Here is a 14,198-nt window from a genome sequence, read left to right on the forward strand (position 1 = left end):
CCCTCCCTTTATACTATTGTGCATTTCTCTTGTATAATGTTGTTTATGTGAATGTTATGGGCTTTCACTTGTATAAAGGAACACACATTAATAATACTTGGTTGCGAAACACAAACTAAGTAGGATAAGTGGAATGTTAGGCGTAGTCCACGAACATAAATATTGGTGAAAAGAAAGTGTTCGGTGGTGCCGCACCTCGCTATAAGCGGTTGAAAGACTACCGCAGGTGTAGGGGCGTGACAGGTAGGGTGGTTTGGGGGAAGAGATCGTGGAGACGATTCTAGCTTGCCACAAAGCATGGCATCTGACTTTTCGTCGCTTCACGATGGCGGTAGCAATTGCGCGTCCCCTCTTAGTAACAGATGAGATAGTGGTACCTTAGGCAAGGATGAAAGGGCACAACCCTAAATAGAATTTTTGTATGTACCAGGGAAAGCACCCCTTATAAGGATGCTCCCCTATTTTGATGACCTATTTTCCTGGTTTTGAGCCAACGGATATATATATATATATATATATATATATTGTATTCATATACATTTTAATATATATACTAGATATAATTTTTTGTGGCTCTTATGACATGTATTGATGTGTATGTTTCTATACATATAATGTATGTCTGCAGTTATGCATTGATATATATGCTTCTATACATGTGATACCAATTTAACTTTACAATTTAAAAAACAAAACAAAAAACTCTAATTTGTTTTCACATTTTTACAATAAATGTGAAAACAAATTAGTCACATAATGTTAGTCACAATTGAAAGATGCACCATGTATCATTGGGTGGAAACTCACATAATCTTCAATGAGATAATAGAGTGACATGCCTACTTTCGGATTCCCAATAAGACGGCTCTTGGGCTCGATGTTTCTCAAACTCTAAAAAACTTCCATCGTGCCTTTCATTATGCAACCTCCCTAAGACAAATATCTTGTACAACAAAGACATCATGTCTCAATATGTAAAGCCATAATTAATATTATTTAAATTTGTTAAATTTAATATATCCAGAAAGTGAGAACAAAATTTTGGACTTTTGTAAGAATATTGAGAAGGGTGTAAATCATAAAATTCATAATGAATTACTTACATGAATACCAAGAATCTTGAAAACTATAAAACTTGCCATGAATTATATATATGAATATTGAGAATAGTGGAAAGTAGAAAAATCTCAAAACATTTTTTTATGATGTCAAGGAATAAGTTGAGTACGTAGATTGCACCATAATTGTTTGTTAAAAGTCCTGAGAGAAACATGGAACCGTGGACTGCAGTTACATAGGGGCATGCATGTGAAGCAGGTGTTGGGTAACGATATGGCTTTCTCTCGTGCATGATGTTGATCTACCCAGTCAATCTGTAACATAATCAAGATTAGTTAGCTGCATAGATCAATGATCAAGAACAAAGGTCAGATACCAAGTTGCAGGTCAGATAAAAATGCCAAACAACCCAATGGATGGGCTAGTGCCCACTCTCTTGATGACGTGGACTCACTCCATTTGATATTGGGTCTGGAAAGAACTCAACCAATTAGAAACTAGAGTGGTATCACACGAATTCTGAACTGGGACATTATTGGGTCTGGAAAGAACTCAACCAATTAGAAACTAGAGTGGTATCACACGAATTCTGAACCGGGACATTCTGATCTTGACTATGTGAAATTGTGCAGTATATTCGCGCAAGAAACCAATATATAAAACAATGGCATTTGTGGCATATGAAGAAGGGGTAGCTCTGGTTCGACACTGGGAAAGGCCTTAGGTGATCAATTTCCCAAGGGAGAGCGGTATTTCATCCTCGAGAATTTTGGCCATACCTGCTACTATAATAGCGTTTTTCAGGTATCAATCACAATATTGTGAAACTTGTCCACCTAAACATTTAATAGCTTTTGACGCAATTCCATCCGTAATTCAACAATGTTGTCTTCCCATTGATTTTCAATTTGAATAACCAAATATGAAATTTCGTGAAACAACATCCATTTATTCGCAGATAATGCACCATAACCGATCGGTTATGTAAGTTCACCATAAAAATCTACGAAGTTCTAAGCTTTGGACAATTCATCGTAAAAATTCCTTGTTCAAATCCTCTTATAGATAAATTTTTAAGGTTATGAACGGAGATAATATGCTTCCGTAGGCCAATGTAGTCGAATAAGCTTAAGATAATTCAGTGTATTTTTTCCGAAAACTAAATAACAAAAAAAACTGAAGTCTCCACATTAAATTTTGAATATTCCAACATTTTTGTTTAAAGTTAAAATAATTTCATGTGCGTAGAAGAAAGTATGTGTCTTTATTCCACACATGCATTTCCTCCACACACCCACTCTCTTATAGATACCCCTCTTCTGCATACATCTTGTCTCCATACACATTTTCTGCACAACTATTTCTACATTTGATTTATACAACTAATCACTGTTAAGATTTCATAAAAGAAATCTCTATATCTATTAATGAAATATGATATTACATATATACATGAATATTGTTTCAAGATAGGAAAACTATCTCGGACACACAATTTGTTGGTTGAGAGAATATCTCAACCACACACCAAACTAGGGAAACCACTCCTATAGAATAGGAACAGACTCTTTACATAGAAAGCCATCACTGATACAAGTAGGAATTCATATTCCAACACACCCCCTTAATGAGTACTTGTCTCGATATCAATCTGCAAAGTCTAGTTGTGGTCAAACATAAAAGAATAGGTTGATGTCCATATAAAGGAGCAACTATCTACCGGAATGCATGGGTGACAACCGCTGCAACCGCCAGTCTTGTAGGATGTCTTTTGTATACATCGTTTTGTCAACCATTATAACTGCATACATGTACCTGTACCTATAATTTCCCCTCCATCATCATGGGTTTTATCGGATTACCTGTAACCATGCTCTAGGTTTTATTGGATCACTCTCAACCATGCCACCAAGGGCTCTCATCGACCAAGGCTAGACATAGCCACCAAGGCTCAACTCAACCAAGGCTCAACACAGCCACGAAGGCTCACCACAGTCGCTCTAGGCAACAAATATGCCACTAGAGCACTCCAGTCACTCTCGGCAACAACCCTGCCACTAGGGCACTTTAGCCACTAAGGTTCACCAAAGACCCGACTCAACCAAGCCGAGGGTTTTCTTGGCGAAATCTAAACCATGCCAACAGGAATCGATGTCCCACTTCACTCTTACATGTGGTTTCTAGCTTACCACAAACCGACACTACAAATACAAAGTGGTCTTTAGATTACCACGAACTGTATGGGGGTACACATGCCTTACAAGGCTTATAACACAACTTGAACTTTTGGAATTACCAGGTACATACATTAAAAGACCACTACAAAACATCTTAGACTTGCTTACAATAATATGTGTGACTCATAATACAACATATTAGTGAGTCTATCTCGCAAACTCACACTAACTCAGACAAACATTCAACTAATTTCCATCATCCCAAATTTTCACTTGCTTTGCACAAAATCAATATTTTTTGCACTTCAACCTTGACCATTGAGCATCTTTGGGCTCTTCTTTATATTTTTGATTTAATTGTTATGGATTCACCTACATGATTTCTTAGAGTAGCTAATTCTAACAAAACTACTCCATTGAATTAGCGAAGCTCAATGCTTTTAATTCCAAAACATTTATAAATACCACATTAATTTGTTTCTGATTTGAAATTTTTTTTTAAGTATGTATTTTTAACACATTTCACTTTTACATTGAGTTGATTAGGCTCAATGTGTTTACCTTCTCAAACTCCAATTCTGTTAGGTTGACCCAAAGAGAAAGAAGAGGGGAGTAGACCTTCGGTTGCGTGTGCAAGACACTGTCCAGATCTCTGTGATTTCGACAGCAAATTGCCCCCACGGCCTTTTCCTCATGCCTAGGAAATGTGTTTCCTTCACAATCGACGAGGGATCTTGCTCACAAGCTCCTATTTCCCGCTTCATGTCCAGTGGATTCTTCTTCCCTGGGACAGCTGGCCTCTTCCGCAAACATCGCGCGAAAAATCCAGTGCCAGCAGCGGCTATCAACAGAAGCTGTCACATTGTGATCTCTGGTCAAAACTACAACCTGAAAGGTTACTTTTTTCCGCTGTCTAAATTCAAGCGAATCCTTGCGTCTTTGCAGAAAAAACCTCCATTACTAATATAAATAAGGGCGAGCCAACTGAAGAAACCGTGAAAAAGGGCTCACAGTGTTTCTTCCGAGCGTTATGTCTCGCTTCAACCTTGGGATCTCTGAACAATTAAATATCTTGCCTGCAGTCCAACATGGGGACGAAACACAAAAATATCTACTTCATCAACCATGAACGGCTGTTACCGCTGCCTCTCCTGTTTTCGAACTCATCGGTAAAGACAATGTAGTGTGACTCCATACACAGATTCTTTTCTGCAACCCTCACCGTCGGCATCACGTCAACGACACTCGAGGAGGAAGGCGAAGGCCCACACCTGCCACCGTCAGGAAACTGCTCAGTCAAGTGCTCCATAACCTTTATCCAGCGTATAGACACAGTTCTGCGGGAAGAAAAACTCAACGCCACCATCCACAGGTTCGTGCAAAAAAACTATCATCAGAGAAGGGAATCAGATATAGTCGTAAAAACAATAGCGAATTCCACACTGGTAGCCCTTGGTGGTGCCCTCCATCTGTCACGCTCCACGCTGAACAGTCTCATAGGCAATCGCAGGTCCAAGAGAAAGTAATTGTCAGACATCAGAGATCAGCGTCAACAGAAAAGCCAAAGGGTTTAAGGTATTCGGCCAGACAACTACAGCAATCCAACGGGATCAATTTTTGGGCATGTAACTAAAACCAAGTTGAAAAACTAATCACTCCATCCAAATCTAGCCCATCGGCCCTGTCCTGAAAGAAGCTGCGAATCGTCGGCTCTATCAGGTAATGGAATCGTAAGACCAGGTTCTCCAGGTCACGACCAAGCTCGTCGACAGAGATCTGCTGTCACTGCTATGATTGAATTATGATAGACAAACCAAAAAACTAAAGCAATACAAATACACTCTTTTATTTTCCTCTTCTCAAGACGGGCCAAGTTTCCTCAGCCCAGGAGGGGCCAAGCCCGGGAGGGGTCATGCCCTCAGGGGTTCCGATACCACGTTAAAATAATCAAGCAGTGTAAGCATAACAATGTTAATGTTAGTGTATGTGTCTGTGTCAATGTTGGAGCACTCAATGAATTATGATTATTTATAAAATTAATTATTTATTTATTTATTTTTATTATAATGATTTTTAAGGAACTGACAAATAGAAAAATAAAAATGCATTCCACGAAAGGAATTATGTCATTTCAAGGCTCACATAGCCAATGAAAAATTAGAAATAAGATTTTAAAAAATTAGAAAAAAAAATTATGTTATTTCAAGGCTCGCATAGCCAATAAAAAATTAAAAATAAGATTTTAAAAATTCAGAAAAATATTTTTTCAATTTTTGAAAAATATAAATGTTCGGCATTTTCTTAAAGTTATATAAAGTTACAAAAACTAAATAAACTAATCCATTGTGAAAAGACTTTGACTCGGAAAAAAATAAAGTTACTACATTTAAAAAAAACACTCATTATATATGTTAATTATATTTATAATATTTCCCTGGGTAAAAATGATTATATTTTAATTATAAATGAAAATAACTTCAAATTTAAAAGCGGATTTTAAACAAACTAACTCACTATATATTTATATATATATATATTTGTTTCTCCAACTATGCATATCTTGTTCTTAACCTCATTGGTAGTATATATATATATATATATAAAAGTACAGAATGTAGATGTATTTGCAAAAAAATTCATTGAATTAAAATTATTATATTATTTTTTGTAAATGTATTTATATGATAAATATTATATACTTGTTTATTCAGTAACATTTACTATTTAATATTTAAATTAGTCTCAATCTAAACTCAGTTTAGTTTATATATTGAAGTTACCATTACGATTTTAAATATTACACAGATGTTCTTGATTACTCATGACATGCATTACATTTAATCACTAAATTGCACAAATCACTCTACGACACCATCATGATTGGAGCCAGACTAGGAATTTCATAGGTAACAAGGGAAATTGTAGGGAAACAAGTCCATGCCTTAAGCGGGGCTTGAAGAAAAGTATGATGAGTGGTGGAAATATTATTGGGTTATTAATAAACACATTATAGTACAAAGACATGTATTGGGATAGATGTGTAAATAATGCTTGCTATAGAAAAACACTCAATCCTTCTTTCTGGAATGAATAATTGTCGGGTGTCATCTGATTGACGGGCTAAAGAACACTTCTTTGTATGGTGAGGAATTGTAGCTCTTATTGATTACAAATATACCTCAAACCAAATATATGAATCCACAGGCAGGTGTAGTTCATCAGAGATAGACTAGCTTCGTCCTGGTCCTTTGTGAGCTATCGATCTTGACCGCCCCTACAACTTGAGATAGTAAGGGAACTGCTTTGGGAAGCTTCTATGCTTAATATACAATATATATGGGATCTAATGCTACTGGCTAGTTATCTGGTCTGGATTTTCTTATCCTACTGGGTCTAGGTAAATAACAACTAGCTCTACTATGGGCATTGGGTCTTAAAATGGTGAAGGAAGTGATATCCGATCTACTTCGGAGTTGAACTTGATATTAATGGATTAAATATAAGTGACCTGATATGAGTGGAATGAATATGTTAGAGTGGACCTCCTCTACTCCTGTCAATAGGTCAATTAGTTAATGATTCCTTCCTCGATCTGGAGAGAATACCATACCCAAAGAGAGAGAACCATATCTAACCCTTCCCACAAGCTAAAGACTTTCCTCTAGCAAGGAGGAACAACTCGCTTGACATAAGGAGCGCGAGGAGTTATTTGAGCTGTAAAGAGTCACATAGTGTTCATTGAGACTGAGACTAATCTAAAAAGCAGTTTAAACAACCAAGCGTAGTGGTCTATATATATAATTGGATGAGAAATCTTTTTATCTATATGATCAAATTACTCTTGATGTGAAGTTTTCTAGATAGAATGATGGATAGAATGGTCATCGTCCTAGGCTACTACTTGAATCTCCCTGTTATCCCATGAAGTGGGTAATGGAGAAGAAGAAAGTTATAGATTTTCAATTAAATGATGTAAATGGATGTCCAAAGACTCCTAGGCGAGGGTAGAAGGTGAATGTTGTTTTTTCCAATATTAGTATTCGGGCTTGTATGTTGTCTAATGGAATGGTTCCATATATTTATCAGGTTACAATAAAGAATCTAAAAACGAACCAAGGAAATATAAATTGCTAACCATAATAAATTACCCATTGAGTTCAATCTATGGAATGAGTCTAGAAACCCCACCAAGGAAGGGCTTGCCTAATTCACGTGAAGGGGTTTTAACCCGTGAGGTAGTTGTTTAGATGAAATCGATGCTCCTCCTTATGTAAGGCTAAATCTATTCAATCATGTTCCCACAGTTTTTTAATAAGACATAATGTTAGCCCTAGGCCACAACACCTGTTTATCCCAAATTTGATATAGAAAATGAACTCTTAGATGGGAAAAAACACCTGTTGGAAGCTATGTTGTGTATATGGCATTGGATTTGTTGAGGAAAGGGAAAAGGTCAATATCATTATTCATCCCAGAGCAAGAGGAGAAGGTCTACTAATAAGGTGGTTTATTGGCGGAGCCAAACTATTTGCACAAAGCAAGTCTATAGTGCCTCTATCATGTGCTCCCAAGAATGTGCAATTGAAGGGAAAACAAAGTAAACTATTTGAGTCTTTTAAGTTGAATTAATATTAAGGATGTATCTTTCTATATGTTTGTATAAAGAAGGATGTACAAATATAATCTTATTTTGTTTTTTTAATGATGCATGCAAAAAGCCATTGTCTTTTTTCGCCATTGCCTTATGGATGCATGAGCCACTTGTTCCTTCTATCCAATAGTTGTGTGGATTGCGTGGAAAATTATAATAACAAGATCTTATCACTTACATACCTCTTCAGTGATGCATGCTTTATTAAGTTCATCTTTATGCTTATGTTGGTGGTTTGGTGTCTGAGGTAACCATGGTGGGCCACCTTACCTTCCTTGAAAGAAACAGACCAATGTCATGATAATCTAGCCTTCCCTTGCAAGATGATTCCAGAAGACGAGATCTACAAGACAGAGGGCTCAAAATAATAATAGTAAAGATAAAAGTAGATAAAATGCACATAATAACTATACAAATACATATACAAGGATAGTTTAAATAGTCAACTTCTATTAAATACCTACTCCACATTTCCCCCCCAAAGAAAAGAACCATTCTAATAATATATTAGATTATATATGTTACTATCCCATTAGGTCTAGACATAACTACTAAATTTGTCCTTTAATGTGATGAAACTCACCTTACAAAATTTGAACTCCCCTTTTATCGAATAAACCAAAAAACAAATTAAATGCTGACCATAACGACTGTACAAGTACTTTACTGATTAGTTGTTGTTGTTTAGCGCAGGTTGTGGCAATCTGTGTGGACAATTTGGTCATCTATGTAGTACTAGTTTCTTATGCACTTGCTAGTAAGTATTTAAGAGTATTCTTCCTATTACCTAGCTGAATCGTGTTCATCCTTTAACCATTGCAAATCCTAAAATCAACCAACCTCACTATCTCACACATTAGGTGTTTCAATAATTTTTTGTGAACGAAATGTTGGCACATATAAGATAAATTAAATAATATCCAATGAATTCTTGAACAAAATTCAATTGAAGACTATGTATGATTTTTTGGAAAATTATTAAGTATGAATTGTTTAAAATTCCCTACCATAAATTTATAGTTATTAAACTTTGTAATTGAAAAGGTTAATTCAATAAATGTTGAAGGCAACAATATTGCTACAACTACTATTTTTCCCTCCATGTAACATATAATGAAAAGTTCGTGGAAAATAAAAAAATAAATTAAAAACTAAACTATCTGATAATAGTCGGCAAGTATACCATCTCCTCGCAACAATACTGAGGAGTGAAGATAATGAAAATACCGAGCATTGATGGAAAAAATACAAATGAAAACATATTTATTCGACCATTTATACATATGGATAAAGGAAGTATTAAAATCATCGTTTTCCAATGGTGAATCTATTGTATTACCAATATCTTAAATATATTAGTTAGTAGTTCTCAAGAATATTGACCAAGTTTTTTTGTGTGTCTAAAACCAAAATATTTTGATAGCCTCCATCAACATCTCAATGTTGGATTGATTCTTAAAAGAGATGAACCACCACGACTTGCAAGTTGCAAACCACATGATCTGGATTTAGACAGGAACACAACAAATTACAGATATAACCATAAATACAAAGATGCAGTAGAAGTAACGCTTCATTTCATTAATATCAAATATTGAAATATGCTTACAAATAGAATGGAAAATAAGACTAGCTCGGGTGATGGTAGCTTATCTCTGAGAAGAGATGTGGCGGCTACGTGCCTCTCAACTACATTACAATGAGGCTCAATGGCCTTTTTATTATTGAACAATAAGAGCAAACCCTAAACAACCAAAACCATAACCCAAGGAGATGTAAAACCAAGAGTTTATGGGCCCCGTTGGGGTGAGTTGTATAGTCAACTTCCTGGGGTCGTGACTTGGTCATATTATCTCCATTTGATTTGCATGATAACCCATTGGAATGATCTCTCTGAGGACTATGACGGAAAAGAAAATTTAAAATACAAAATTGCAGATGGTAGACTGCCAAAAAAATGTTGTTTAGGGCCTCAAAACAACTCCGGAAGTTTAGGACTCGAAAAACTGCTAAAAATAGTAAACTGTGCTACAATTAAGGAAATTGAAAAACTGAAAGAAACAATGGTGGGGGTCCAAGTAGAATTTGTGGGTGGCCACCAATATCCACCTGGATCATTCCTCCCCCCTTAGGAAGCAATGGTCCCCATTGTGTTGAGTTCCTCCATGAGATGATGAAACTTCTGTTGAACTTGCTCCCTGGTGAGCCACTTGCCCTGGTGAAGGAGTTGGCTTGCTTTGAAAACTCGATACAATTGGATCTTCTACTGGTGAGTGTTCTTGATCTGCGTGTCCATGATCCGATCAGTTGTGGCTTGCTCCATGCAATCTAGATTTAACTCTATAGGTGTGAGCTGTTCTGCAATGTCTGATGTGTCCAGCGATGGTGGGAAGTATGGTCGAAGGCAGTCCACATTGAACACTAGGTGTAGGCCAAGGAATGGGGGAATGCTAAGCTCAAATGCATTGTCGCCCACAACCTTGGTAATGTTGTAAGGACCATATCAAAGTGGTCTAAAATTACTATAGGATCTGGTAAGGCATTCCTTCTACAAATGCAACTAGACTTTGTCGCCCACCCAAAACTTGTGTGGCACCCGATGTTGATCATGTCGCTGCTTGTACTTGGAATCTTATTTCTCCATAATTTCATAGACCTCCTGGCAGATATGTTGGATGTGCTCAATAAAGTTGTTTTCCTTATTGGCTTCCGACTGGACATGAGCCGAATCTTCCTGAGTAGCTGCAAATGGTATGGCCACATCAATGGGACATAGTGGTTGGAATTCCAAGCCCACTTGAAAAGGGTTGTGGCCAGTCAAGCTGTGGGGAGCCCAGTTACAGTTGTTTTGGACATTGGGAAGGCTCTCATCCCATGTGCGTGGATTCTTTGAGTTTTACATCCGCAGAATGTGTACGATCATCCTGTTGACGACCTTTGTCTGGTCATCAGTTTGGGGATGGAAAGCTGTGGACTTAGTGAGCTTGGTGTCCAACATCGACCAGAAACTGGACCAAAATGTACTAGGGAACCTACTGTCCCGATTTGAGATGATAGACTGTGGGATCCCAAAGTGTACCCACACTCGTTCAAAGAAGAGTTTAGCAGTGGCTTTTGCTGTGATATTCTTCTTGCAGGCCGCCGGAATGGCCATCTTTGAGAATCTGTCGACGACCACAAAAACAAAGTCATTGCCATACTTGGTAGAAGGAAGGCCCAACATGTAATCCATGGAGATGGATTCCCAAGGTCGACTAGGGGTGGGAAACATAGTATAGAGGCCTTGCTTCTCGATGGTTGGTTTGGCAATGGCGCAGGGAGTGCAGGATCTGATGTACTTCCCAACATCCTATCGAAGATTCAGCCAGTAGAAATACTTCTGCAGTATTGCCACTGTTTTCTCGGCCCTGAAATGCCCAGCAACCCGACTGTAGTGCGCTTCCCAAATCATCTTGGCTCGCTCGCTTGAAGGAACACAAAGGTGTCCCAGGTTGCATAGCAGATCATCCTCGAGGTGAAAATCTGGAACTTACTGAACCTCCAATAGCTTCTAGTATGTGTGACCAAACTCTTGGTCACTTTTGTAGAGAAGTGGCCAATCACAAGTCTCGTGCCCACAAGAGTTGAGCACGGTGGTTAATGCCATGGTCGGTGGTTGGCTGAGGCAGTCTGCAACATTATTGGTGCTACCCTTCTTATACTTGGTATTCAAATGGAACTGTTGCAGGTACGTGGACCAATTTTGATGGCAATCATTCTGCAGCTTCTCTTGTGTCTGTATGAACTGCAGGGGTTGGTGGTCTGTGTGGATGATCGTTTCCTTCCCTAAAATGTAATGCTTCCATTGTCGGTAAGCCTGCATAATAGAATACATCTCTTTGTCATAAGTGGGATACTTCTGAACTGTGTCTGAAAGTGTCTCATTGTGATATGCCACTGGATTCCCCTGTTGAGTAAGGACGTCCCCAATAGCATAGTCAGAAGTATCGATCTCAATCTCAAATGGTTGTTGCAAGTCCGGTAAAGTGAGAATTTGTGCAGAGCAGAGGCGATGTTTCAACTCTGTGAATGCCTTCTGTTGAGATTCAAACCATGATAACTTTGCTTTCGCTCCTCCCTTGGTGACTTGACTCAAGGGCCAAGTGATATGAGAGGATACCAGCACGAACCTGCGGTAGAAATTGGCAAGAACCAGAAAGCTACAGAGCTCTGTCAGAGTGGTTGGGGCTGGCCAATCCAAAATGACTTGGATCTTGGCTGGATCCACATGCACCCCTCATTCATCAATAATGTATCCTAGATACTGAACCTGGTCATGCCAAAAGTGCATTTCCAAATTGGCACACAGCTATTGTTGCCGCAGTGTTTGGAGAACCTGTCGGATGTGGTGGAGTTGCTCTTCCCAACTCTGGTTGAAGATCAAGATGTCATCCAAGTATACCACTACAAATGAGTTGGTGAATGGCCACAAGATGTCATCCATCAACCTCATGAAGGTTGCAGGAGCATTCGTCAACTGAAAAGGCATAGCCAAACATTCAAAAAGGTCCTCCTTGGCTTTGAAGACAGTCTTCCACACATCAGAGGATTCGATTGGTACCTGGTGATAGCTGGAATTCAAGTCGATCTTTCTGAAATATTTTCCCCCCTTCAGTTGGTCTAGAAGGCCATCAATCCGTGAGATCGGGTACCTATTCCAGGCAATGATCTTGTTCAGCACCCAGTAGTCAATATAGAGTCTCCAAGTCCCATCCTTCTTCTGTACCAACATGATCGAGATCCCACAAGGTGATGAAATTGGATGCATGTGACCTTTCTGCAGCAGCTCTTGAATCTACCTCTTGATTTCATTGTTCTCTATAAAAAAGCGCTGATAGATTGGTCCATTGGGCAGCGGCACACCTGGGGTTAGATCAATGGACTGCTTGACTTGACAGTGTAGAGGCACCCCTATGGGGGAGGTGAAGATGTCCTCATACTCCTCCACGACCTTGTCCATTTGTTGTTTCCGTATGGAGGGGCCCTGTCTGGAGGTCGTGGCCACTGTCTTCTTCTTTCCTTGAGGGTGTATCGTCATGAAAACAAATTTCTCGGTTCTGGAAATGACCTTACTGCATTGTTTTTCAGTAACAAAAGAGATGGTAGTAGGCGGTGCTACCTCTGGTATCCTGTACAACTTATTTCCCAAAGTAACAATAACAACACGAGGCCTTGACTCATACACAACATGTCACTTCCATAATTATGGTTGGCCTAATAATACATCACAAACATCAAGGAGAGAAATGTCACATAATACCTCATCCATGAAGGGCTTGATGTTGTATGGAAGGTGACACTGCTGGCTCGCTCGAAGATCATGTCCTTGGTGAAGCCACCTGATGGTGTATGGTTGTGGATGTGCTATGGTTGGTAAGCCTAGCAACTTCACGACCTCTACCGAAATAAGGATCTTTTGGTTCCTGCTGTCGACAATGAACTATAGCGAGGAACCCTTTACCCACATCTGGGAGTGGAAGAGGCGCTCCTCCTCCTCTAGATCTTCGGGTTCCTCCTTCTAGATCTTTGTGTGGGAAACGATGGCATTGGGCTCCACATCGATGATCAGGTGATCATGTTCTAAGTGAAAAAAATGCTCAAATTTTGAATTGCTCAGAATTGGTTGAAACTAGAACGACAGGATAGGTCTCGTCGATATGATCTTGTAGCCACAAACAACACTCAAATCCAACACTGTATGTGAAAGTTATTCAAGTTTGAAGTTTACAATTTCCTTCAAAAATCAGTTTGACTAGGGTTGACTTTTGACTTTGGCAAATATTAAAAAAATAATATTTTGGGAATATTCCATGGAATATTCCCTGTTGGCCAATCATGTTTTGACACTTGTCAACTCCAGATTGCAGAGTGGATATACCATGGATTTTGGTGGCCAATTAATGGATGCCACGTGGCCTGCCCGGAGGCTGCCACATGGCCCCAAGACCGCAGGTTTATTGTGGCAAAAATATTGAGAGTTCACAGGAATCGACCTCGGGTCGGGTGGCCGCCAACCCACAGGCTCGATCGGCCCGCCCACACAGTGGTTCTTAACAACCTAAGGTCACATTTCATATTTAAGTTTGATCAAAGGTAAGTTTGGGGCGGAAAGGGGCCAGCCCCCTATTCATAAGACCAGGGCTCGGAACCACAGGTCAAAGCAATGGCACCGATGGTTAAGCTGGACAGTTAGTTGTTCACATGTCATGGTGGGGGTCTCGCCTAACATTAAATGCCACGGTTTCATAACCGTTGGCTCCATGGTTCCGCCG

This window comes from Pinus tabuliformis, chromosome 3_1 (assembly GCF_031772625.1).
Source record: "Pinus tabuliformis cultivar Carrire ecotype Pingquan chromosome 3_1, CPIR1, whole genome shotgun sequence".
Taxonomy (NCBI): Eukaryota; Viridiplantae; Streptophyta; class Pinopsida; order Pinales; family Pinaceae; genus Pinus; species Pinus tabuliformis.